Here is a 25,139-nt window from a genome sequence, read left to right as displayed (position 1 = left end):
GGCATCTACATGACTTACCTTTACATCCAGGTTTTCTACCCGGGCAGCAATATCTTGCCACAGGGTAGCAGAGGTTTACCTCTGCGCTGCCAGTTGTTCTGTTTCCATTGTCACAGCCACCCCCACAGCACATTTGCCACCATCCATGAATCAGTGTAGAGATACAGTACCGGCCAGTTTTCTCTTTCAGCAATTTTTAGGGCCAGTTGTATAGCTTTCACTTCTGCATACTGACTCGACTTGCCTTCCCCTTCCATGGCCTCCACAACTTGTCGTGTGGGACTCCACACAGCAGCTTTCCACTTCCGATGGCTCCCTACCACACGGCAGGATCCGTCAGTGAACAACACATACTGCTTTCTGTCTTCTGGCAACTCATTGTATGGTGGTGCCTCTTCAGCACAAGTTACTTCTTCTGTCGGTGCTCCGAAATGCCTGCCCTCTAGCCAGCCCATAATCTCTTCCAGGATTCCCGGGCGGTTGGGTTTCCCCATTCGAGCCCGCTGTGTAATTAACGCTACCCATTTACTCCACGTAGCGTCGGTTGCATGATGTGTAGTGGAGATTTTCCCTTTGAACATCCAATGTAACACAGGTAGCCGTGGGGCCAAGAGAAGTTGTGCTTCTGTACCAACAACTTCTGAAGCGGCTCGAATCCCCTCATATGCTGTTAATATTTCCTTTTCAGTTGGGGTGTAATTGGCTTCTGATCCTCGATAGCCCCGGCTCCAGAACCCCAGAGGTCGGCCTCGAGTTTCTCCTGGGGTCTTCTGCCAGATGCTCCAGGTGAGCCCATGCTCCCCAGCTGCAGTGTAAAGTATGTTTTGCACAGCTGGTCCAGTACGGACAGGCCTAAGGGCTACTGCACGAGCTATTTCTTGTTTGAGTTGTTCAAAGGCCTGTTGTTGCTCAGGGCCCCACTCGAAAGAGTTCCTCCTTCGAGTCACTCGATATAGAGGACTCACAAGCTGACTATAGCCTGGCACATGCATTCTTCCTAACTCATGGATAGGAATCAGGGAGTCTCGGTTGGTGCGATATTGCCGCCGGTGCACAGTTAGTTGTAGTCGCAATTGGCACTTGCTGTTCTTCAGTCCTCAGCAATCCTACAACAGAAGGGTCTTCTGAAAGGCCAGGCAGGGTAGACAGCTGCCTAATCTTCTCTGTACTCAAAGAAGCTAATCCAAAAACCCACCGGAGCCCTTTTGGATCCTTGAAGTACCCTTTCTTGAGGTAGTCTATGCCAAGGATGCACCGAGCCTCTGGGCCAGTCACAATGGGGTGCTTTTGCCACTCATTCCCAGTTAGACTCACTTCAGCTTCCAATACAGTTAGCTCTTGGGATCCCCCCGTCATTCCGGAGACAGAGATGGGTTCTGCCCCTTGCTGGCCTGACAGCATTAGGGTACACTGTGCACCTGTGTCCACTAAAGCTTTATATTTCTGTGGTTACGGTGTGCCAGGCCATAGAATCCACACAGTCCAGTAAATCCGGTTGTCCCTCTCCTCTGCCTGGCCAGAGGCAGGGCCCCACTAGTCCTGGTCGGAGTATCTATCAATTAATTCTTCCAAATGTGAAGCAGAAGTCTCTTCGTCAGGGTCAGGAGTAATACTATCCCTTCTACTGCCTCTGGGATTCTCCCTTGTTTGATCTGGAGACTGCTGGACACGTTGTCCACAGTTGGCCCCATCCCCTCCTCCCAACCCATTGCTGCCAGTGTGCTGGCATGTGTTGGGGGTGCAGCCCGTACAAACTTCTGCCACATGGACGTTGTGCATTGGACTTCATCAGGGTCTTTATGTACCTGGGCATTGTTTAAATCACTCTAAAGCATCTCCAGCACAGCTAATTTCTGCAGCTGCTGAAGGCCCTTATCCATAGTGGTCCATTTGCTTACTTTGTATACAATATCTTCTTTGTGGGGGAAAGACTGTGGATGTGGTCTACCTTGACTTCAGCAAGGCTTTTGACACCATTTCCCACAGCATTCTCCTCAAGAAACTGGCTGCTCTTGGCTTGGACTGGCATACACTTCGTTGGGTTAGAAACTGGCCAGATAGCCAGGCCCAAAGAGTTGTGGTGAATGGAGTTAAATCCAGTTGGAGGCCAGTCACTAGTGGAGTCCCCCAGGGCTCAGTACTGGGGCCAATTCTCTATAATATCTTTATCGATGATTTGGATGAGGGGATCGAGTGCACCCTCAGTAAGTTTGCAGATGACACCAAGTTAGGTGCGTGTGTCGATCTGCTCGAGGGTAGGAAGGCTCTGCAGGAGGATCTGGATAGGCTGGACCGATGGGCTGAGGTCAACTGCATGAAGTTCAACAAGGCCAAGTGCCGGGTCCTGCACCTGGGGCGCAATAACCCCAAGCAGAGCTACAGGCTGGGAGATGAGTGGTTGGAAAGCTGCCTGGCGGAGAAGGACCTGGGAGTATTGGTTTAAAGTCGGCTGAATATGAGCCAGCAGTGTGCTCAGGTGGCCAAGAAGGCCAACAACATCCTGGCTTGCATAAGAAACAGTGTGGCCAGCAGGGCTAGGGAAGTGATTGTCCCCCGTACTTGGCTCTGGTGAGGCCGCACCTCGAGTACTGTGTTCAGTTTTGGGCCCCTCGCTACAAGAAGGACATCAAGGTGCTTGAAAGAGTCCAGAGAAGGGCGACGAAGCTGGTGAGGGGCCTGGAGAACAAGTCCTACGAGGAGCGGCTGAGGGAGCTGGGTTTGTTCAGCCTGGAGAAGAGGAGGCTCAGGGGCGACCTTATTGCTCTTTACAGATACCTTAAAGGAGGCTGTAGTGAGGTGGGGGTTGGTCTGTTCTCCCACGTGCCTGGTGCCAGGACGAGGGGGAATGGGCTTAAGTTGTGCCAGGGGAGTTTTAGGTTAGATGTTAGGAAGAACTTCGTTACCGAGAGGGTTGTTAGGCATTGGAATGGGCTGCCCAGGGAAGTGGTGGAGTCACCATCCCTGGAAGTCTTTAAAAGACGTTTAGATGTAGAGCTTAGGGATATGGTTTAGTGGAGGACTGTTAGTGTTAGGTCAGAGGTTGGACTCGATGATCTTGAGGTCTCTTCCAACCTAGAAATTCTGTGATTCTGTGATTCTGTGATTCTGTGTTCTCCCTGGGTTTCATGGTAAAGGTGGGAGTGTTTGAGAGCTAGGAGATCTGCTGGAACACTTTGTGGAGAGCTGACAGATCTCAGTGCTTGGCTTTTATTGTTGCTCTGAGCAGCGATGGCAGAGAAGTGCCCAGGCATGCACAGAGGGAGGCAAGCGTGTGTTTTCTGCATGAAATCCAGAAATCTTCATACTTGCTGTTGCCTTGGAAAACTGGAATATTTATGACTCAGTACTAAAACAGGAGTCTTTTTCCATTCTTGGATGTGGCCTCTCTTGTGTCTAGTCTTGGCTTGAGATTCCTCATGACTGCTTGAATTTCAGACATCCTGTCACTGCAAGGTATTTGACACTGGTCAAAGTGCTTGTGGCTGCATCTCACTCTGGGGTTGACTGCGTTTCAGGGACACTGTGTAGATGCTGTTGACGAAGCTCTCCAGGACAATGCACCACAGAAATTTAAAAGAAGCTTCAAGAAGCTTCTTGTATTTTTCCTGATCTTTCAGTTTTAAGTCTTCCCATCCTCCTTCTCCCATGCATTACTTTGCAGACGAGTGTTTTATCTCCACGGGCTCTGGCTGCCATTATCAGTTGTAGAAACACAGCAGTCTGGTTCCTTTTGCTTTCATTTACAAAGCCAAAAGGGATCAGACAGCTTGCAGTCATGCAGCATCTGAAACCCAAGCTCATCACCTAATAAGATACTTCAGCTCTGTCCTATGACATAGGCTTTGATTTTATGCTTCTCCTCATGCTACCTTCCTGATTTCCCAGTTCCTGTAAGAATCAATCCTCCATCTTCCAGCCTGATTTGTTCTCTCCTTTTCTCTTCTTCTCTGCTCCCTCCCATGCCCTCCCTTGTCTGAGGTCCCACAGGGGCTGATTGCAAGCTGGAGTGACTGTGCTGTGGGCATGCTTGCTCCTTCATATGAAGCAACGTCACAGCAGCAGGAGCATTGGAGATGTGATTGCGCAGACCCTCTGCATTGCCAGGGATGCAGCTGTGACCAAAAAAAATAATAATAATTGACTCTGTGTTTCCCACAGCATCCTGGTGAGAGAGCACGGAGCCCACTGGAATCAGAGTGCTCAGCGCTGCCAGAGCGGAGCATGTGCAGGGAGAGGAGACAGGAAGCAGAGGATCTGTGGAAAGGTGAGATGGAGAAATGAGTGGGGTGGGCGTTTGCCTTACTGATGGTTTTCAGACTGTTCATTGTCCTGTGAAATGGCTGGCTTGCTTGTTTATGCAGAGATTGCCAGCTACCCAATGAAGCGTAAAGATTTTAGGATTGCTTTGTCTGTTCAGAGGCTGCATTGTTTTGGAGCTGTCATGATTATAATTGATGCAAGAGAGTGAAGAGGCTGGTATTGCTGTGCAGAATGCATGTTTTTCCATTGTGGCCATGAAATAGTGGTTGTTATGTCCGGGGCTGGTTGTGCAGAGGCAATCTGCATTTCGCCCCAACAGTACTCTCTTGGTGCAGTCGCACAGCTCTCTATTGTGTCTACCATGACAGCTGAGCCCACACGGATTGTTGTGATCCCATGAGCTGTCACGATCTCTGTACATCCCCAGCGGTGATGCTGCTGTGCAGCTCAAGAGCTGTTTTGACAGACAGAACTTCCATGAAAAGACAGAAACAAAGGATGCGGGAACAAGAAGGTCTGCTTTTTTTTTAAATGTCTTTTTAAAATATATATATATATATTAATCCTAGTAAATCAATTGCTCAAAGGGCATTAGGATAAAATAGTGTGGCAGGTAAAAACTTGCTCTTCTGCAAAATGATACACTGGGATCTGTGCAGGCTGGAATCCTTTGTGTTGCCCAGGGTGTGTCTGTTCTGGCTGTGTAAATGAATACTTTCTCCCTGCCTCTTTTCGCCAATCAGATGAGAAAGGTTATCTCAGAATGGAGGAATTGCTATTTTTAATTACTGAGATGAGTGGTCTGGGCTGGGTACCAGTTACTAGAGCTTAATTACATGGTCCTCTTATAACCAAATCCATCTTTTCCCTCCTCCCTGCCTTCCTCCTTCTTTTCCCTTCCCTACACCCTGCACAAAACCTTCCCTCAAATTGCTGCTGCACATGCAAAAGGCCAAGGGCTTGAACAAAGAGAATGATAAATGTGGGAAAGGGATATAAATTGATCAGGATGATGGTTAGTGAGAACAATATGGAGGAATGATTTGGGTATCTGTGATGCAGTGACATGGCCATAGGAGGATGTATACATGAGGACATAGTAATGTAAGTAAATAAGCAAACAGAAGATGCAATCTTTTGGGGTTATAGAAAATGCTGACCATGTGGAGATGCAATTGTAGGTGTTTGGGAGGAATGTGGTGTTAATGGAAGTTAACATAGCATTGGCTATTGAGAAACAGATCATACAGGGACTGGATTGATGGGCATTGCAAAGGTGTGTGGAGTATAGGGGAGTATAGCGATCTTCTGCATTTATTTTTTTTTAACCTCCAAATGTTGCAGGAAGCATGGCCGAAAGCACGACAGACACCAGTAGAGTCAGATCATGCTCCATTTTATTGCCCGAATAGCCTAACTTTTATAGAGAACTTAACAGGGGTGGACAGTGTTTCACACAAGATTATTGGTCAAAAGCACTCAGACAAACAGCTACAAGAAAACAACCCCACCTGCAAGAAAACAACCCCCTTGTGATTAGCAGTCACATAGACCTTGTCCTTGAGGCCAGCTACTGGTAACAATATTTTCCTGAATTCCTCAATTGGGCGATGTGGGAACACTGTCATGGGAACTTCTCATAGTTGCCCTGGTAGCTTGGTTTGCTCAGCTACAGCAAGCCATGGGATTTTTGCTGTTTCAAGAAATCCCTCAACAATTCCCCCTTCTTCTTTTGAGCAAACCAAGCCTGACACAGCAGTTTTACAAGTAACTCTTTAGCTATACTTACAACACACAACGATGATTACCACCACCATAAACCAAATCCTTAATCCCCTTGTGATTAAACCCAGCAACCATCTACACTTTGTTTCAAACAAGTCAGTGAACCATTGATTGAAAGGATTGATACCATATTGAATCTTTCTCATGTGCTCTTTCAGGAAAGTAATGGATTTGTGAATTGACTCATTATGATAAGAAAGGTTTAAACAGTACATTCCCTTAAAGTCCTCACACCCATTCCTTTGAGCCAAAAGCAAGATGTCAATAGCAGCTTGATCCTGTAAAAGCAGATGTCGCAGACTATTTTGATCTGGTAACATCTCCTCAAGTATCTCTGTCGTGGCATAGGCTTGCCTCTCGGCCCAGCATACCAATTTTTCTAAGTTGTTACATGCGGCCGCAGATGCCACTCCAGGCACTGAAATTGCTAATGCCGCTCTAGCTGCAACCCCACACAATTCAACATTATCATTGCAATCCGGTGCAAGCAATGCCCATTTATGTCTGGTGATCTCATGCAACTGTAACAAGCTAGAAGCAAATACAATGAGTTTATCTAAGTTACATGGACATCTGATAGCATTTGCAGGGATACCTTGCCAGGCCCCATCCCCACAAATCAGAAGCACATCAGGAGGTAAAGCCAAAGCTGTACAATTGTTCCAAACACTGTAGTTGTTACCCCTTGTCTCCATGCTATAAACCCCTAAACCCTGCTTAGCAGCGTCATTGCAATCACAGGTGTTATTTGTGTCTTTATACCAGTATGGCCTTTTCCAGGTTCCTGTAGCAGGAATCATCTGATAGCCACGGCTACGTTCACTTTTGTAGCCACCTTTCAGGTTGATACAGATTTGACTACAGATACCAAGGTTTTGACATTCATCAATGTCTCCACAGTTTCTCTTGTCTATAAACTCAAACCCAGCTGGACAGTCACATTCATTTATGATGCATTCCTCCAAGGGCTCATCACCCCAGTCCTTGCAGTCTCTCTGCTGGTTACACACTTTATTGATATCTATGCATTCTCCACTTCTGCACTTGAATTTGCCAGGTCCAGAGCACTGAATAACATTGTTACAGTTTGCTTCATCAGTGTCATACAGACAGTCTCTCACACCACTGCACTGCCTACTCCCATGGACACAGTTCCCATCTTCACATCTGAACTGGTCTGGCCTGCAGGTCCGAGAAGGGCAGTTAATTTCATCACTTCCATCCTTGCAATCAGGATCTCCATCACATCACCACTTCTTGTGGATACATTCACCTGAGCCGCACTGCACCTCACTCGTAGAATACTTCACTGGAGGTGCAGGCTGGCGGCCACACTGCTCCAAAGATTCATCCGAGTGGTCGGAGCAGTCAGCATCATCATCAGACACCCAGCTGATAGGGATGCAGGTAGAACTCTTGCACTGAAACTCATGAACACCACAGGTAGGAGGTGCACACTCCAGCTCATCGCTACCATCACTGCAGTCATCTTGAACATTGCAGACAAAGCTTTTGGAAATACATTGCCCACTACTGCATGTGAATTCTGCTGCACTACAAGTCACAATGCCACAATTCTCTTCATCTTCTCCACTGTCGCAGTCCTTTTCACCATCACATTTCCAGGACACTGGGATACACTGGGTTGACTGAGGACCACAGCTGATTTCATTTACCCGGCATGTTCTCGTATGACACAGCTCAGCACTCTCATCAGACCCATTTTCACAGTCCGGATCCCCATCACACTGCCATCTATTTGGCACACACTGACCACTGTTGCACACAAAGTCAGATTCAGCACACGTCTTCTTCACACAAGCACTCTCATCACTGCCATCTAAGCAGTCTTCACATTTTGCTCTAGCACCGTCGGCAGCAGTGCACAGGCCGGCGAGGGCGAGCAGCAGGCAGAGTGCCCCGCAGCGCGGCAGCACCCACCGCCGCCCTGCACCTGTGTCACTTATACTGTTCCTATTACCCGTGCTGTTAGTGTCAGTGGCATCCTCCTGGTACCGTTTCTGTCTTTGTCGCCCCTTACTCTCCCCCTTTTCTTTTTGCCACTGACCATTCACCACAAATGGGTGAGACACATGATTACTAGTTAGGAAAGAGAGTGTAACGTCTGCTATACGGCTGCAGGCCGTGCCAGCTGCAACCCTAGAAGCTGTTTGTCAACGAGCCTGACTGACGGTGGTCATTTAGCGGTGTAATCTGTGTCTCTGCTCTCCTGCCCCGCAATAGAACTAAATCGTCATTAATAGTCTGTAGAATGTGGCAACCCCACGGAATGTTATCCAGAAACATAGTTATAACACCGATCTGGGGACGAATAGTCTTTTTTTGCATTGCAAGATAACTTCTTATAAAAAGAATGCCAGAGAGAAGCAGCACAGCCGCTGCTGCCGCTGTCTCCATGGTTACGTCAGACAGGCTGCAGGGTCCTGATCTCCGCCCCTCTGCTCTGTGCCGACTCGCCACACGGTGAGGGTCGGCCGCCATTGTCCACTGACGCCTCTGGTCTCCCGTAGCAACTCGATCTCGGATGGCCCATATCGCACCGCGATTACTTCAATTTCATGCGATTACTTCAAATTTTCCGCGTCCCCCCGCGATTCCGCGTCTCTCCGCGATTCCGCGTCTCTCCGCGATTCCCTTTTCCGCGTCTCACCGCGATTCCGCGTCTCTCCGCGATTCCCTGTTCCGCGTCTCTCCACGATTCCGCGTCTCACCGCGATTCCGCGTCTCTCCGCGATTCCCTTTTCCGCGTCTCTCCACGATTCCGCGTCTCACCGCGATTCCTTTTTCCGCGTCTCTCCGCGATTCCTTTTCTCACCCCGAGGCCGTTGCCCAGGTCGGTTAGTAGGGTGTTTCAATGCTTCTCTCTGTGCGGTGGTCGGCTTGCCGTGTGCCTCGGATCTCTGTCCCGGCGCCGCTCCGATGTCCCGGCGCCGCTCCGATGTCCCGGCCTCAGCCTGTTCGGGTCTCAGCCTGTTCGGGCGCCATATGTTGCAGGAAGCACGGCCGAAAGCACGACAGACACCAGTAGAGTCAGATCATGCTCCATTTTATTGCCCGAATAGCCTAACTTTTATAGAGAACTTAACAGGGGTGGACAGTGTTTCACACAAGATTATTGGTCAAAAGCACTCAGACAAACAGCTACAAGAAAACAACCCCACCTGCAAGAAAACAACCCCCTTGTGATTAGCAGTCACATAGACCTTGTCCTTGAGGCCAGCTACTGGTAACAATATTTTCCTGAATTCCTCAATTGGGCGATGTGGGAACACTGTCATGGGAACTTCTCATAGTTGCCCTGGTAGCTTGGTTTGCTCAGCTACAGCAAGCCATGGGATTTTTGCTGTTTCAAGAAATCCCTCAACACTCCAAACACCTAGAGCCTTGTCTACCAGTGCTGCTAATGAGTGAGCTTGGCACGTCTAACCTCTTCACAAAACCCTTCTGCAGTGTGCCAGCTTGACAGAGTGCTTGGGGCAGCTTAGCACTGAAGTGATCTGAAAATAGCTCAGATATATCATAGAATCATAGAATATCCCATGTTGGAAGGGACCCATAAGGATCACCAAGTCCAACTCCTGGCACCACACAGGTCTACCCAAAAGTTTAGACCATGTTACTAAGTGCACAGTCCAAATGCTTCTTAAATTCAGACAGGCTTGCTGCAGTGACTACTTCCCTGGGGAGCCTGTTCCAGTGTGCAACCACCCTCTCGGTGAATAACCTCTTCCTGATATCCAGCCTAAACTTCCCCTGCCTCAGCTTGACACCATTCCCGTGGGTCCTATCACTGGTGTTTACAGAGAATAGGTCACCTGTCACTCCACTCCCCCTCGCGAGGAAGTTGTAGACCACGATGAGGTCCCCCCTCAGCCTCCTCTTCTCCAGGCTGAACAGGCCCAGTGACCTCAGACGCTCCTCATATGTCTTCCCCTCTAGGCCCTTCACCATCTTCGTCGCCCTCCTCTGGACGCTCTCCAACAGTTTAATGTCCTTTTTGTACTGTGGTGCCCAGAAGTGCACACAGTACTCGAGGTGAGGCCGCACCAGCGCAGAGTAGAGCAGGACAATCACCTCCCTCGACCGACTAGCCATGCCGTGCTTGATGCATCCCAGGGTACGGTTGGCCCTCCTGGCTGCCTGGGCACACTGCTGGCTCATATTCATCTTCCTGTCAACCACAACCCCCAGATCCCTCTCTGTGGGGCTGCTCTCCAGCATCTCATCGCCCAGTCTGTATGTATAGCCAGGGTTGCCCCGTCCCAGGTGCAGGACCCGGCACTTGCTTTTGTTAAACTTCATGCAGTTGGTGATCGCCCAGCTCTCCAATCTGTCCAGATCTCTCTGCAAGGCCTTTCCACCCTCATCCGAGTCCACAACTCCTCCAAGTTCTGTGTCAACAGCAAATTTGCTCAGAACACCTTCTAGTCCTACATCCAAATCATTTATAAAGACATTGAAGAGGACTGGCCCTAAAATGGAGCCTTGAGGGACCCCACTAGTGACCATCCGCAAGCCAGATGTGGCCCCATTTACCACAACCCTTTGAGCCCTGCCAATTGCTCACCCATCGTATGATGTTTTTGTTAAGTTGTACACTGGACATTTTGTCCAGTAGGATCCTATGTGAAACCGTGTCAAAAGCCTTGCTGAAGTCCAAAAAGATCACATCAGCTGGTTTCCCTTGATCGACTAGATGGGTGATCTTATCATAAAAGGAAATCAAATTTGTTAGGAAGGACCTACCCCTCATGAAATTTACCATGTTGGCTGGGACCAATGACAGCATTGTCCCCCAGTGTTGTGGTTTAACCCAGCCAGCAGCTAAACACCACACAGCCGTTCGCTCACCCTCCCCCCTCCCTCTCTGGGACGGGGGAGAGAAATGGGAAAGTGAAGCCTGTGAGTTGAGATCAACACAGTTTAATAAGACAGGAAAATAATAATAACAATAATAATAATAATAACAATAATGATAATAACAATAATGATGTTAATAGCACTACAAATAATAATGTGTACGAAACAAGTGATGCACAATGCAATTGCTCACCACCTGCTGACCGATGCCCAGTCTATCCCCGAGCAGCGAGTCCCCCCACCCCAGCTAGGCACCCCTATATATTGTTCAGCATGACGTCAGATGGTATGGAATACCCCTTTGGCCAGTTTGGGTCACCTGTCCTGGGTCTGTCCCCTCCCAGCTCTTGCTGCACCCCCAGCCTGCCCACTGTCAGGACAGAGCGAGAAGCTGAAAAGTCCTTGTCTTAGTGTAAGCACTGCTCTGCAACAATTAAAACATCAGCATGTTATCAGCACTCTTCTCATCCTAATCTAAAACATAGCAGTCTACCAGCTACTAGGAGGAAAATTAATTCTGTCCTAACTGAAACCAGGACATCCAGGTACACTTCAATAACTTGAAGAATCATCTTCTCCATAATTTTACCAGGCACTGACGTGAGACTGACAGGCCTGTAATTGCTAGGGTCTTCTTTCTTACCGTTCTTGAAAATTGGCACAACATTTGCCAGCTTCCTGTCTACTTGTACCTCTCCAGATTCCCAAGATCATTGAAAAATAATTGAGAGCGATAAAAAATAAATAAATAAATAAAGCATCTTTAGGCCTGTCTAGAGCCACAGGATGGTAGGGATCATGTAGGTAAAGTCATGAGTGTTTGGCAGATTTATAGAGTAACCTTGGAGCTGAAAAGGCAGGTGTGAGGAGCATTGCAGATCTAGAGGAACAAAGTTGCGGGTCAGAGACCAGCAGTAGAGGGCCCAGGGGAGGAAATTTAGGTTCATGTTCAGGGAATGTAAATATGTTGTTTATAGTGTCATTCTCAAGCCTCTCTCACTGTGTTCCCTGAGATGGTCAGTGTTGTGTGCATCCGTACCGGTTTTGTAGAAATAGGCACGATCCTCAGCACAGCCTTTTCTGCATCAGTTGTCTGAAGGAACCATTTCACTGCTGCGTATTCTCAGACAGTCACTTCCTCTCCATCCTTGTGGAGCAGCAAGGATCTGCAGCCTTGACATTCAGTAGAGAAGATGTACCCCAGGTTTCAGTTCAGGCTGCCAGGTGGGAAGTGCAAGGCTTCACAGAGCAGAATGAATTCTGCTCACAGCTCTTTGACGATGTCCTGGCAGTGCCATAGGTCTTCCTGAACTGCAACTCCTTCTCCCCCCAGCCTGAAACCTCGCCCTGGGACACTGTGTCATAGAATCATAGAAACATAGAATCATAGAATGGCCTGGGTTGAAAAGGACCTTAAAGATCATCTAGTTTCAACCCCCCTGCTCTGGGCAGGGTTGCCAACCACTAGAGCAGGCTGCCCAGACCCTCATCCAGCCTGGGATCCCCAGGCCTTTGTCCCACACAGCCTGATGGAAGTCAGTAGTGGGATGTGCTTCTGTGGTGGTTTTACCGTGCTGGGCAGCTAAACCCCACAACCGCTCTCTCACTCCCCCTCCTTTAGATAACTCTAAAAATAGAATAATAAGTAAGTGGCAAAGAATAACTCACGGGTTGAGGTAAGGATAATTTAATTAAAGGGAAATAATTATAATAATTAAATAAAGACTACCATGAACTAAACAATTTAACTAAGGGGAAATAAAAGGGAAAGGGGAAAAAGGGAGGAAAACAAACAAACAAAATAAATGAAAGCTATATGGAAGTGCAGAGGAAAGAAATTACTCTCTACTTCCCACAAATGAGCGATGATTGACCACGTCCTTGAAGCAAGGCCTCAACGCACGCAGCCGGTGTTCGAGAGGAGGACCGACGTCTTCTCAACGAGAGCCCCCCCCCCCCCCCTTCTTCCTGTTTCCACCTTTTATTGCTGAGTGTGACACCACATGGTATGGAATATCCCTTTGATTGGTTTAGGTCAGCTGCCCTAGTGATGTTTCTCTCCTCACTTTTTTGCCCAACCCCTAGGAGGGTTAGAGAAAGGCCCAATGCTGTGCCACTGCTGCTCAGCAGTAGACACAACACTGGTGTGATAACACTGCTGTTCCAGCTACAAGTACAGAGTACGGCACTGTATGGGCTGCTGCCGGGAAAGTTAACATTCCAGCCAGACCCAGTACAACCTCCAGCCCTTATTCCATAACATTTGTGTCACACTCAGATCCCCATACTTTAGCATACAAGCATTCTCATCATTATCCCTTGTCCTTTAACAGGACAAGGATTTAACAGGACAGGATTAATAGGCAGATGTATCTTTTCATTCCATAGGTCTTTCTTGGAAAATGTTCATAAGAACTGTTGATGATTAGGTCTTCATCTGCCAAAGTGGCCACTCAAGGCAGGCGGAGTTGGATGTCTGGACACCAGCACCAGCTTAGCTCAAGTCCTTGTTGCACTGCCCGGCTCCTTGCAAAGTTGACCTGTCGTTGATCCTACAGCATCTTCCTACAACATATAACTTAGATTATAGATTAGTTTTCTCTCAATGTCAAATCTCCTTGAGGCACACACTTGATATCCCCATTCTTTTGCATGACCCACCAGGTATACCCTGGTCCTTGGGCAAAGACAATCCCATGAGTGGGTTTGCCTTTTCCCGAGGCAGGAGCAACCCACACTGCCTTCCCCATCCACCTTCCTATATGCACTACGGGAACCTTAGCTCCTTTCACAGTGTGTAGGGGTTTTGTTTCGGCAGGACCAGCACAGCTGTCAGACCCCCTATTGTTAACTAGCCAAGTGGCTTCTGGTAGATTTGTGTCCCATTGTTTCCACGTCCCAGCACCTAATGCTCGTAACATAGTCTTTAACAGTCCATTGTACCTCTCAACCTTCCCAGAGGCTTGTGGGTGGTAAGGGATGTGGTACACCCACTCAATATCATGCCTCTTTGCCCAGGAGGTAACAAGATTGTTTCGGAAATGACTCCCATTGTCAGACTCAATTCTCTCTGGTGTACCATGACGCCACAATACTTGTCTTTCCAGGCCCAAGATAGTGTTTTGGGCTGTGGCATGGTTTACAGGGTATGTTTCCAGCCACCCAGTAGTTGCTTCTACCATGGTGAGTATGTACTGTTTGCCTTGGCGAGTTTTTGGGAGTGGTCCGATATAGTCAATTTGCCAGGCCTCACCATATTGAAACCCTAACCATCTCCCCCTGTTCCAGGGAGATTTTACCTTCATGGCTTTCTTGATTGCAGCACAGGTCTCACACTCATGGGTAACCTGTGTGATGGCCTCAATGGTCAAGTCCACCCCTCGATCACGAGCCCATCTGTAAGTGGCATCTCTCCCTAGATGTCCTGATGTTTCATGGGCCCATCGAGCTACAAACAGCTCACCCTTACGTTCCCAGTCTAGGTCCACCTGAGCCACTTCAATTTTCGAAGCTCGATCCACTTCTTCGTTGTTCTGATGTTCTTCAGTAGTGCGACTCTTGGGCATGTGGGCATCTACATGACGTACTTTAACATCCAGGTTTTTTACCCGGGCAGCAATATCTTGCCACAGGGTAGCAGCCCAGATAGGCTTACCTCTGCGCTGCCAGTTGCTCTCTTTCCATTGCTGCAGCCACCCCCACAGAGCATTTGCCACCATCCATGAGTCAGTATAAAGATACAATACTGGCCAATTTTCTCTTTCGGCGATATCTAGGGCTAGTTGTATGGCTTTTACTTCTGCATACTGACTCGACTCACCTTCCCCTTCCATGGCTTCCACAACTCGTCGTATGGGATTCCACACAGCAGCTTTCCATTTCCGATGGCTCCCTATCACACGGCAGGATCTGTCAGTAAACAACGCATACTGCTTTCTGTCTTCTGGCAACTCATTGTATGGTGGTGCCTCTTCAGCACGGGTTACCTCTTCTGTTGGCACTCCGAAATCTCTGCCTTCCGGCCAGTCCATAATCTCTTCCAGAATTCCTGGGCGATTGGGTTTTCCCATTCGAGCCCACTGTGTAATTAACGCTATCCACTTACTCCAAGTAGCATCAGTCGCATGGTGTGTAGTGGGAATTTTCTCTTTGAACATCCAATGTAACACAGGTAGCCGCGGTGCCAAGAGGAGCTGTGCCTCTGTACCCACAACTTCTGAAGCAGCTCGAACACCCTCATATGCTGTGAGTATTTCCTTTTCAGTTGGGGTGTAATTGGCTTCTGATCCTCGATAGCCCCGACTCCAGAAGCCCAGAGGTCGACCTCGAGTTTCTCCTGGGGTTTTCTGCCAAAGGCTCCAGGTGAGCCCATGCTCCCCAGCTGCAGTGTACAGTATATTTTGTACAGCTGGTCCAGTACGGACAGGCCCAAGGGCTACTGCACGAGCTATTTCTTGTTTGATTTGTTCAAATGCCTGTTGTTGCCCGGGGCCCCACTCAAAATAGTTTCTCTTTCGAGTCACTCGATATAGAGGAGTCACAAGCTGACTATAGCCTGGCACATGCATTCTCCAGAATCCCACGAGGCCTAGGAAAGCTTGCGTTTCCTTTTTGCTAGTTGGCGGAGACATTGCTGTTATTTTATTGATCACATCCATTGGAATATGGCGACGTTCATCCTGCCATTTTACCCCCAAGAACTGGATTTCCTGTGTAGGCCCCTTGACCTTATTCTGTTTAATGGCAAAACCAGCTTTCAGGAGAATTTGGATTATTTTCTTCCCTTTCTCAAAAACTTCTTCTGCTGTGTTGCCCCACACGAGGATGTCGTCAATGTACTGAAGGTGCTCAGGAGCTCCCCCTTGCTCCAGTGCAGACTGGATCAGTCCATGGCAAATGGTAGGGCTGTGTTTCCACCCCTGGGGCAGCCGATTCCAGGTGTATTGGATGCCCCTCCAAGTGAAAGCAAACTGCGGCCTGCATGCTGCTGCTAAAGGGATGGAGAAAAATGCATTAGCAATATCAATTGTGGCATACCACTTGGCTGCCTTTGACTCTAGTTCGTACTGAAGTTCTAGCATGTCCGGCACTGCAGCACTCAGTGGTGGCGTGACTTCATTCAGGCCTCGATAGTCCACTGTTAGCCTCCACTCGCCATTAGACTTTCGTACTGGCCATATAGGACTATTAAAGGGTGAGCGAGTCTTGCTGATTACTCCCTGACTCTCCAGTCGGTGAACCAACTCATGGATGGGAATCAGGGAGTCTCGGTTGGTGCGATATTGCCGTCGGTGCACCGTTGTGGTAGCAATTGGTACCTGTTGTTCTTCAACCTTCAGCAATCCTACAACAGAAGGGTCTTCTGAAAGGCCAGGCAGGGTAGACAGCTGCCTAATCTTCTCTGTGCTCAAAGCAGCTATGCCAAAAGCCCACCGGTATCCTTTTGGATCCTTGAAGTACCCTCTCTTGAGATAGTCTATGCCAAGGATGCACGGAGCCTCTGGGCCAGTCACAATGGGATGCTTTTGCCACTCATTCCCAGTTAGACTCACTTCAGCTTCCAGTACAGTTAATTGTTGGGATCCCCCTGTCACTCCAGAGATACAGGTGAGTTCTGTCCCTTGGTAGCCTGATGGCATTAAGGTACATTGTGCGCCAGTGTCCACTAAAGCTTCGTATTCCTGTGGTTCTGATGTTCCAGGCCATCGGATCCACACAGTCCAATAAATCCGGTTATCCCTTTCCTCTACCTGGCCAGAGGCAGGGCCCCTCTAGTCCTGGCTGGAGCGTCTGCCACTTAATTCTTGCAAATGCACAAATTCTGGCAAATGAGAGGTAGAGGTCCCTTCATCGTGGTCAAGAATAACATCAGCTCTTCTACTGCCTCTGGGGTACTGCCCAATAGAAACTGGAGCAGCATTTCTCTTAGGAGCCCCTCTTCTTGCTGCTGTATTTCCTTTCAGTTCACGTACCCGAGCAGCTAGGGTTGAAGTAGGTACACCATCCCATTTCCTCATATCTTCCCCATGGTCACGCAGATAAAACCACAAGGTGCCACGTGGTGTACGTCTTGGGTACTCTCTCTCTTGAGCAGGCGAATGCTGATTCTTAGTGGCTGAAGTATCCCTCTGTCTAGATGAGGGGGAATATACTTTCTCCACAAGCTTGTCCTTTAGACAATTTCTCCACAGCTGAGACACAGGACTGTAGCGGAGCAGAGAGATTGTCTTCATATTTTTGAAGCTGGCAGGAGACATCATACATTGTTGGTCCCATCCCCTCATCCCAGTGAATTGCTGCCAGGGTACTGGCATGTGCTGATGGTGCACTCCGCACAAATTTACGCCACATGGATGTTGTGCACTGGACTTCATCGGGGTCTTGAGGTGTCTGGGCATTGTCCAAATCACTATAAATCATCTCCCGCACAGCTAATTCCCGCAGATGTTGGAGACCTTTATCCACAGTGGTCCACTTGCCTATGTGATATACAATATCTTCCTTATGGGGATATCTTTCTTTGATAGCTGCCAGGAGTTGTCTCCAGAGGCTGAGGGCCTGTGCTCCTCTCCCGATTACTTTGTCGATTACCCTTTCTCTAGAGAGGGATCCCAGCTGCTTGGCTTCATTGCCTTCTAATTGTAGGCTACTGGCCCCAGCATCCCAGCATCGGAGCAGCCAAGTGAGGATGTGTTCACCTGGGCATCGACCATAATCCTTTCGTATTTCTCGCATCTCACTCAGGGATAAGGATCGAGTGATTTCTGATTCCTTTATGATTTCCGTCTCGTCTTCCTGCTGTTTTTGTGATGGCTCTGCTTTAGAGGTGCCTGCCAATTCCCCTTCTCCCTCCTTCTTAGGAGAGCCTTCTTCCCTTACTAAACGAGCTGACCTCCGTTTCCATTGTTTTGACTTGACTATGGGGGCGACTGATACCATAGTTGGTTGGTCCTCTGGGTCAGCCACAGCATGTGTTACTTGGTCATCAGATTCAGAGACTTCCTCCCTCTCTTCAAGTTGCTGGATGATGTTAAACAGTGTTTGATAGTAATAAACCAGGACCCAGCACAATGCTGCAAGCTGTTGTTCTCCGGCATTATCAGGATCAGGACATACAACTCTCAAACATTCTACCAAGTTTTTAGGATTTAGCACTTGCTCAGGGGTGAAGTTCAAAACTATTGGAGGAGACACTCGTGACAGGTATCTGCTAACATCATCCCACACACCATGCCACTCACCACGAGACTGTTTCGGGACAGATTCCCAAATAAGTTTTCTAAACAATCGACTAATCTTAGAGAGAAAATGAAACCTGTTATTCAGAATTAGAAATAGCAATACATGGGTTACAGATGGATCTTCAAAATACTCCCAAACTGTTGTAATTAGCCCACTGTGAAAGAAGGGAAAGGTACCATTCCTGATATTATTAATAAACTGGTGTCCAGATGAGAAAAGGAAGGCAGTGTAGTTCTGAATATTCTCTGAAAGATAGTTTCCATGGGACCCAAATGATAACAGCGCAGAGCCTGAATTCCAGAGTAAAACCAAGGTCAGTGCTTGGCAGCACAATGAATTAAAAAAAGTGAACACAGATTGTAGCACTTTGTCGGATCGGATATATAGGAGAAAGGAGAATATGACACGAATTGCATGACATATGAACAAAGCCATTATTATTAACAGGGCAAGGAACATGGTTACTAGCAAGCAAGTGTGTTAGTTGTATGCGTTTAATCAATTCTATTGTTATCTCAACCCTTCGAGCCCCACGTTGGGCGCCAAAAAGGACTGTGGTGGTTTTACCGTGCTGGGCAGCTAAACCCCACAACCGCTCTCTCACTCCCCCTCCTTTAGATGAGGAGGGGGAGAAGTAAAGCAAAGAACAACTCACGGGTTGAGATAAGGATAATTTAATTAAAGGGAAATAATTTTAATAATTAAATAAAGACTACCATGAACTAAACAATTTAATTAAGGGGAAATAAAAGGGAAAGGGGAAAAAGGGAGGAAAACAAACAAACAAAATAAATGAAAGCTATATGGAAGTGCAGAGGAAAGAAATTACTCTCTACTTCCCACAAATGAGCGATGATTGACCACGTCCTTGAAGCAAGGCCTCAATGCACGCAGCCGGTGTTCGAGAGGAGGACCGATGTCTTCTCAACGAGAGCCCACCCCCCCCCTCTTCTTCCTGTTTCCACCTTTTATTGCTGAGTGTGACACCACATGGTATGGAATATCCCTTTGATTGGTTTAGGTCAGCTGCCCTAGTGATGTTTCTCTCCTCACTTTTTTGCCCACCCCCTAGGAGGGTTAGAGAAAGGCCCAATGCTGTGCCACTGCTGCTCAGCAGTAGACACAACACTGGTGTGATAACACTGCTGTTCCAGCTACAAGTACAGAGTACGGCACTGAATGGGCTGCTGCCGGGAAAGTTAACATTCCAGCCAGACCCAGTACAGCTTCTGGTGGTGTGAGAAGAGGGAGACATGCTCTTGGACCATGTTTGTGCTATGGAAAGGTGGTGCTGCAGAGCAGCCTCTTTCAGGAGGGTGCCAAGGGCAAGAACAGCACGTGTGCATTCATAGGTGCATCATGGGCCAGAGGACAGGTCATGCAATGAGATAGATCACTGCAGGATACATGCACTTCTGTTGTGCTGTGGAAGAAAATATGTGTACTGTCTGTTTACCATATTTGCGTAGCAGAATAAAAAGAAGGTGGTGCAGCCTGCTTTGCTGCATGGGAGGGAACACTCCTCAGGACGTGCAGGCTGTGCCTAGCTGGTAGGTGCTACTCTTACAGGAACATCTGTTAAGCTGTGAGAGTGCACAGATAATCTCTGCCCTGAGATGCTTGAACCTAAAAGATGGACAAGAGCCTCTGGTGACTGGAGCTGGCTGAACTGATTCACAGCAGGGAGATAAAATCATTGCTGTGTGTCTTCTTCACTGTCCTGATGCAAAATGGAGGTTCCCAGGGTCCAAGGGCCTGGACCTGCATTGCATAAAGTGCAGGTGCCTGAGAGAGTATGCAGTCGTCTCAGAAATGGCCTTCCCATGGTTCTATTGCCGCCTGTCAGGGTTTCTGAGGCTCTGATAGCAAGCAAGGAACAATTTCTCTGTCCCAGAGATGTTAATTTTCTTGCAGTCTGATGCTCCTGGTGAGACAAGATCTCACTCTGGTGTTATTCCTGATAGCCAGACAGTAACCCACCTTTAGCAACCCCATGCCATGTTTTGCCCCATTTTAAGTTTATTACTGTCTCATTATTCTTTGCCAATGTTTTCTGAAAGCCTTATGTAGTATTAAGGGCAGGTCGAAAGATCTATGGTGGGTCACTTCCCTTCCTCTTTCAGAACAGGTATAGGCTTTACCTTTATTATTTGTCAGCCACATGACTTCAGCTCCTTCCTCTCTTTTTCCTCATAGGTATTTTTATTGAAAGCTCTGTTGTTAGCTGTGAACATGCAATGATTCTTTAAATGTCCTGGGATCAAGAATATCTTGTCCTTTCTGACTGGAGTGCATTAATCTCCTTGGATTTGTTTCCACTTCAAATGCTCATTTCCTTCTCTGCACTCTCTTTTCTCTGTATTGTCTAACCCATCATTGATGTATCTTCCATGTTCTTCTTTATGCCAAAACAGTATCAAAGATGCAGTCTCTACTTGACTGTAATATCCTTCTTGGTGTGGTTATTCATTCAGTTTGGTCAGGAGCCCTGTTCTTCTAATTTCCTCAACTTTCTTGGTGATTCCAGATGTTTTTTTTTACTTACAATGTACATTCAAAGTTTTTTCTGAACTAATTCCTTGAGCTCCTTGTTCTTGTTGGCTTTATAACTGTTTTGCCTGGTATGCCAAAGATCTGCTCTTTAAAAATTGAAAAGGTTTCATTACAGAGCTGTTTGCTTTTTACCCTTCTATTTAATGTAAACTGGATCAGCTTGAGATAGCTCTTTAAATTGATAAACAGACCAATAGGTAGAGCTGCTAGGTGGGGAGAGCTTAAAGAAACACAAAGATGAAGACCTGGATAGGAAAAAAAAAAGACTGCAGCTGTTAACTCTTGCAAACGAGCTACCCTGAGCTGCAAGGTGGGTAGGAGAACCAGATTAGAATGTGCTGTGTTCTTGGGAAGGGGTGGGACACATGGACAAGGAATGGGTACTGGACTGGGAAAGTCTGCCTTCCCGCTGGTTCCCAGATGCATGAGACTCACCTGTGCATATGTGGCTCTCTTTGCTCGGGAACATTCCTGCATATTTGTGCAAGGAAATTGAAAAGCATGCTGTTTCAGGATTTTTATTTTTGGGGGGAGGAGTGGGAGGAGAGAAACAAAGTTGTGTTTTTGCAATAGAAGGTGTTTTTACAGTGGAAAATTCCACTAACCTTGCATATTCAAAAGTGATTGTACAGCATAGCAGTGGGGAGTATGTTAAGCAGATAAGGGAAGGTCCCACTGTCCCAAAATAAGGAGGATAGCTAAGAAAAACAGGATGAGCAGTACAAAATCAGTAAAAACGATAATCACAGGCCCTCTAGTTAGGAGAGAAGAAGGGGAAAAAAAAAAAAAAAAAAAAGGAAAAGGAGAAATTAATGGTTGGTCAATTCAAATTGTGTATATATATGGTACAGAAGAGTGTTGAGTAGCTTGTGAACCTGTAGTACTCAGCCAATGAGGAAACGGGAGAAATCAGGTGTCAGGTAATAGGGAATATAAGGTTATGATAAATTTTTACTGTATGCTCCTGCTTGCAGGACACCCGCCATTGCAATCGTGAATAAAATAGCTTCACAGAAGATCCTGTCTGAAGAAAAATACTGAGATTTTTTCTCACAGGGGGGCGAGAACTCAAGTTATCTATTTGATCTTTGAATCAAAGAGTTGCTTAACCATGATGCAGTCAACACTGGGAAAATCTTGTGCTCCTGAGTGTTGGCTAACACAGACATGATTTGACACCAATTAGATCATTGCTAAGCTCCTTCTGGCCCCCAGGGAATGGGCTCTTCAGGTGCTACTCTTGAAGGGAGAAGGGAGTCCGTGCTCCCTACATAGTTAGGCTAATCTCACTGGTTTGTTTTAATACCAGAACCACGCCTGATTATGGGTAAACTGGCACCAACTGCAATTACTTCTGGAGAAGTGTGACCTAAATGCTTTCAATGGGCAGGCTTTTCTCCATTCTGCTCTGCATACATTGGTGCAGGAGCAACCACATACCTACTTAGCCTCCTTTTACCTGGTACTTCAGTAAGGCTTTTGACACTGTTTCCAACAACATTCTCCTCAAGAAACTGGCTGCTTGTGGCTTGGACTGGCGTATACTTCATTGGGTTAGAAACTGGCTGGATAGCTGGGCCCAAAGAGTTGTGGTGAATGGAGTCAAATCCAGTTGGAGGCCAGTCACTAGTGGCATTCCCCAGGGCTCGGTACTGGGGCCAGTCCTCTTTAAAATCTTTATCGATGATCTGGATGAGGGGATCGAGTGCACCCTCAGTAACTTTGCAGATGACACCAAGTTAGGTGCGTGTGTCGATCTCCTCAACGGTAGGAATGTTGAGGGATTTTTGAAAAAGCAAGGAGGCCATGACTTGCTGCAGCTGAGCAAACCAAGCTACCAGGATGACTATGAGAAGTTCCCATGACGTTGCCCAACTGAGGAATTTTAAAAATATTGTTGCCAGCAGCTGGCTTCAAGGACGAGATCTATGTGACTGCTAATCACAAGGGGGTTGTTTTCTTGCAGGTGGGGTTGTTTACTTGCAGTTGTTTGTCTGACTGCTTTTGACCAATAATCTTGTGTGAGACACTATCTGCCCCTGTTAAGTTTGCTCTAAAAGTCAGGCTATTCGGGTAATAAAGGGAGAGCATGATCTGACCATACTGGTGTCTGTCGTGTTTTCGGCCGTCCTTCCTGCAACATAGGAAGGCTCTGCAGGAGGATCTGGATAGGCTGGACCGATGGGCTGAGGTCAACTGCATGAAGTTCAACAAGGCCAAGTGCCGGGTCCTGCACCTGGGGTGCAATAACCCCAAGCAGAGCTACAGGCTGGGAGATGAGTGGTTGGAAAGCTGCCTGGCGGAGAAGGACCTGGGAGTATTGGTTTAAAGTCGGCTGAATATGAGCCAGCAGTGTGCTCAGGTGGCCAAGAAGGCCAACAGCATCCTGTCTTGTATAAGAAGCAATGTGGCCAGCAGGGCTAGGGAAGTGATTGTCCCCCTGTACTCGACTCTGGTGAGGCCATACCTTGAGTACTGTGTTCAGTTTTGGGCCCCTCGCTACAAGAAGGACATCGAGGTACTCGAGAGAGTCCAGAGAAGGGCGACGAAGCTGGTGAGGGGTCTGGAGAACAAGTCTTATGAGGAGCGGCTGAGGGAGCTGGGTTTGTTCAGCCTGGAGAAGAGGAGGCTCAGGGGCGACCTTATTGCTCTCTACAGGTACCTTAAAGGAGGCTGTAGCGAGGTGGGGGTTAGTCTATTCTCCCACGTGCCTGGTGCCAGGACGAGGGGGAATGGGCTAATTTTGTGCCAGGGGTGTTTTAGGTTAGATGTTAGGAAGAACTTCTTTACTGAGAGGGTTGTGAGGCATTGGAATGGGCTGCCCAGGGAAGTGGTTGAGTCACCATCCCTAGAGGTATTTAAAAGATGTTTAGATTTCACAGAACTGTAGGGGTTGGAAGGGACCTTGAATGATCATTGGGTCCAACCCCCCTGCCAAAGCAGGTTCCTCAGAGCAGGCTGCCCAGGTAGGCATCCAGACAGGCCTTGAATATCTCCAGAGAAGGAGACTCCACAACCTCCCTAGGCAGCCTGTTCCAATGCTCCATCACCCTCACTGTGAAGAAGTTCTTTCGCATGTCAGTGCGGAACTTCCTGTACTCCATTGCCCCTTCCTGTGCAGCCATTGCCCCTTGTCCTATCCCCACAAACCACTGAGAAGAGGTTGGCTACATCCTTCTGTCCCCCACCCCTCAGATATTTATATACACTGAGGAGATCCCCTCTCAGTCTTCTCCAGGCTGAACAGACCCAGGTCTCTCAGCCTTTCCTCATAAGGAAGATGCTCCAGGCCCCGTATCATCTTTGTGGCCCTACCCTGGACTCTTTCCAGGAGATCCCTGTCTTTTTTGTACTGGGGAGCCCAGAACTGGACACAGTACTCCAGGTGAGGCCTACCCAGGGCAGAGTAGAGTGGTAGGATCACCTCCCTTGACCTGCTGGCCATGCTCCTTTTAATGCACGTCAGGATCCCATTAGCCCTCTTGGCCACAAGGGCACAGTTCTGGCTCATGGTCAACCTGTTGTCCACCAGGACCCCCAGGTCCTTCTCCGCAGAGGTCCTCTCCAGCAGGTCGTCCCCCAACCTGTACTGATACATGCGGTTGTTCCTTCCCAGGTGCAGGACTGTACACTTGCTCTTGTTAAACCTCATTTGGTTTCTTCCTGCCCAGCTCTCCAGCCTCTCCAGGTCTCGCTGAATGGCAGCACAGCCTTCTGGCATGTCAGCCACTCCTCCCAGCTTTGTGTCATCGGCGTACTTGCTGAGGGTAGACACTATTCCCTCATCAAGGTCGTCGATGAAGATGTTGAACAAGACCGGACCCAGCACCGACCCCTGGGGAACACCGCTAGTCACAGGCCTCCAGCCAGACTCCACGCTGCCGATCACTACCCTCTGAGTTCGGCCAGTCAGCCAGTTCTCAACCCACCTCACTGTCCACTCCTCTATCCCACACTTTCTCAGCTTTGCTATCAGGATGTCATGGAAGACAGTATCAAAAGCCTTGCTAAAGTCAAGGTAGATGACATCCACCACTCTCCCCCCATCTACCCAGCTGGTGATGCCATCATAGAAGGCAATGAGGTTGGTCGAGCACGACTTCCCCTTGGTGAATCCAAGGGAATAGATGTTGAACTTAGTGATATGTTTTAGTGGAGGACTTGTTATTGTTAGGTCAGAGGTTGGACTCGATGATCTTGAAGTCTCTTCCATCCTAGACAATTCTGTGATTCCAATTTACTTAAATTATTTATTAATTGTTAGAAATGGCTCAGGATTCAAATTAGGATTAAATAAAAAATAGGATTTATTAAAAGAATATAAAGGAATAGAGGTAAGCAAACAGCGCTGGGTGCACCGGGAGTCTCTGCTCCACCAGGACGCACACCAAGTACATCAAGCAGCTGATTTTTATGCT

The 25,139-nt window shown here is 47.9% G+C and overlaps 1 pseudogene across 1 annotated transcript in view; it reads right to left on the bottom strand.

The window, feature by feature from the left end:
* Window positions 1-21,164, bottom strand: part of LOC309889463 (very low-density lipoprotein receptor-like) — a 37,256-nt pseudogene extending 16,092 nt beyond the window's left edge. The window contains exons 1-2 of the transcript in view: window positions 21,157-21,164; window positions 6,808-7,908 (exon numbers count right to left, since the gene is read on the bottom strand). The product of the transcript in view is annotated as a very low-density lipoprotein receptor-like (transcript). The remainder of the gene's footprint in view (window positions 1-6,807; window positions 7,909-21,156) is intronic.
* Between the last annotated feature and the right edge of the window lie 3,975 nt (window positions 21,165-25,139).

This window comes from Aythya marila, assembly GCF_965140915.1.
Source record: "Aythya marila genome assembly, chromosome: W".
NCBI classification, from domain to species: Eukaryota; Metazoa; Chordata; class Aves; order Anseriformes; family Anatidae; genus Aythya; species Aythya marila.
The sequence above is the reverse complement of the archived record's forward strand: the minus strand, read 5'-3'. Positions and strand labels throughout refer to the sequence as shown.